The sequence below is a fragment of the Seriola lalandi genome, unplaced genomic scaffold, assembly GCF_002814215.2.
Source record: "Seriola lalandi dorsalis isolate HSWRI2012SDOR001 ecotype SW California unplaced genomic scaffold, Sedor1 jcf7180002054816, whole genome shotgun sequence".
In the NCBI taxonomy this organism is placed as follows: Eukaryota; Metazoa; Chordata; class Actinopteri; order Carangiformes; family Carangidae; genus Seriola; species Seriola lalandi.
Genome location: NW_019525369.1, coordinates 1,275,389 through 1,278,229, shown reverse-complemented (window position 1 = coordinate 1,278,229; position 2,841 = coordinate 1,275,389). Strand labels below are relative to the sequence as shown.

The 2,841-nt window shown below is 41.1% G+C and overlaps 1 non-coding gene across 1 annotated transcript; it reads left to right on the top strand.

The window, feature by feature from the left end:
- The first annotated feature begins 769 nt into the window (after positions 1-769).
- On the top strand, positions 770-843 carry trnat-agu (transfer RNA threonine (anticodon AGU)). The gene has a single exon. It is a non-coding gene; the product is annotated as a tRNA-Thr (tRNA).
- Positions 844-2,841: the final 1,998 nt, after the last annotated feature.

Genomic DNA, 2,841 nt, shown 5'->3' with positions numbered 1-2,841 from the left:
CACAGGTAGCAGGTATAAATTCTACCAGCGTTAAAATCATTGATAACCTTTGGCAAATCATTCAGTGATCGTTAAAATGTATAAAGATTCAGCCCATTGATGATGAATATACCTCATAAATCATGACACTGCTCTCCCCTACATGAAAATACACAAGCTGCTTTTAATGATAAAAACTATCGGTATCAATATCAGTGGTTGTGGCCCTGTGTTACTTGGTAATGAATCGAAAAGAAATGTTGTGGTATCACCCACAAAATAAAAGCTAAACTATTGTGAATCCCAGACGGAGGCTGTGATCTGTGTGAGAGACTACGTAAGACCGTCTCTTCTAACTTTCTCTCTGAGTGATCGTGCTACAGTAAATACAGCTGGAGTCACAGCTCAGTCTTCGCCTTTACTTTCTGTGTTTGCTGATTCTGTGTTATAAAATCAGGATTTGACCATAAGCGGTTCAGCCTTGTACTAGGTTTTGACCTGGTCTTGTTGACTAATGAGAGAAATGTTAAATAAGAGATTACACAGAATTTGATCATTTCCTCAGGCACCCAGGAACCAACCGGTGATCTGAAGCTGAAAAGATTAGTTGATTAATTGATTAGCTGCTTCTCAAATGTGAATATTTGCTGGTTTCCCAGTTTTCTATGATACTGTAAACTGCTGTACTGCTTAGTGAGGCGCTGTGTGAATGTAACTGTGGCACATTCGGCACGTACCACGTACAGCTCTATTTCACTACAGAAGACGAACACAAACTGAGACAGACACCGGCGCCGTGGCTTAGTTGGTTAAAGCGCCTGTCTAGTAAACAGGAGATCCTGGGTTCGAATCCCAGCGGTGCCTTTTCGCCGTGGAGCAGTTGGATGCTCTGGGTTTAACCACATGGATTACCCGCTGACGCTGGCTCACGCAGGTCGGATGAACGAGAAGTAATCTGTGATGCTAAACGGTAAAACACGACGTTTGTCACAGTTTGGGAGGGACTGACGGATTTGTCTGATCCTGAACCTTTAAAGCAAAGCAGACAAAAAATTGAGCAGAAGCAATATGAATTTTGTTGGAAAAATGTCCAGTATCATCATCATACGCCAGCAAGACTCTATGTCACTATGTGAACAGTGCAAAAGAAAATTAAGGTTGTAAAATTAGGCTGTTGTTGTTCTTTAAACCAGCTCCTGGGTTTCTCATTATTTTTCTTAAAACTAGAATTTATTAAAAAAAAAAAAAGCTTGGCTCTGTGGCTCAGATTAAATGGTTATTCTATTCTGCATACTGGACTGTCTGTATTCCACAATAAAAGCTTGTTCACTTGACAGAGAGAGTGAGAGCAAGGTCACAGTGACGTCAGGGTGAACTTTGACCTCTTGACCAGGTCAGTGTGTAAGAGAAAGGATATGAAGAGAGACCGAGACACAGACAAAGTAAAGAAGAGAGGAAGACACAGAAGAAGGGAGAGAGAGAGAGAGAGAGAGGGATCAGTCTGCTGACCTCTGGTTGACCTCTATCCGGCTGACCCTGTTGGTCACCGTGGTGATGGTTGCAGGGGTCACAGTGGAGTCACAGAGATTCTACTGTTTGATTTCCACACACACATCTCTCAGTCTCCGACACACTTTGTATTGTTTCAGTCTCTGCAGATGACTGGTAGATATGCTACAGGTCGTTGCAGTGTGTGTGTGTGTGTGCGCATGTGTGTGTGTGTGGTCTTTTTGGTAATGACGGACAAACTGCAGGCTGAGAGCTGGCACAGCGAGAGGGACCACACACACTTTCTCTCTCCATCTCCTCTCACATTGATAAGAATAAATGAGTCACTGATTACAGCTGTAATCTGTACCTGTAAATACTCCGTTGCTCTCTGCGGCGAAGGAAACACTTCCGTTGTGCCGTGAGTATTTGCAGCTCATGTGTTGTCACACTGATGAAGGTGTTTTCTGAAGTTGTTTGTGTTTCGTCTGTTCACATGAGTTTAATGACGTCGCAGCGCGTTGAGCTCTCAGAGCCACAACTAAACCTCTGGTGTCTGAAAATACAAGCAGTGGACTTCATACGAGAACCGTTCATTCTTAAACAGCAGGTATAAGTAATTAAAGAGAAATTGTCACATTCACAGATTGTCTCAAACTTAGAATTTAATTGTAACTTAGCTGCATTTAGAAAGTTCTTTTTTTTTTTCGTATCTAGGTCGACATTAAATCTGAAGAAGAAAAAGTGACGAAGCCTCCTGGATGAGATCTACAACCGAGTCCAGTTGCCCTCAATTCAACTCGTGTATAACCATGACCTGGACGACTGAGGAAGTTCAGACTGCACATTATTCAGTGGTGCTCTGCTGACACGTTGTTGATGGCAGCTGCAGCCTACAATACACATGTTTGTTATGTTGCAGCCGTATGCTGATATTGCTTAAATTCATTTTTACCTCATCAATCTACACTCTATATCCCATACTGACAAAGAAAACTGAATTTTAGAATTTTTTGTAAATGTATTAAAAAAGGAAAAACTGAACTATCACATGTTGCAACATGAGGCTGCATGCTACATAACAAACTGTGGAAAAAATACTTTGTGAATGCACTGTATTTTCCACTTGTATTTTCTGATTTTCAGCAGACAGACAAGACAAGTGTGAAATCCTTTTTACTGTTGAGTTTCATTTTTATGAAACTAGGGAGCCGCACAGTCTTATTAACTGTTGCCCTACTTATTAAGTAGGGGCAACAGTTATGTTAACATACATACATACATTTTAAGATGAATTTTAAAGAAACAGATATTAAGGTAGTTTCAGACAGAAAGCAGTTACCACAGCAGCAGCTGACAAACACAGATTTAGGA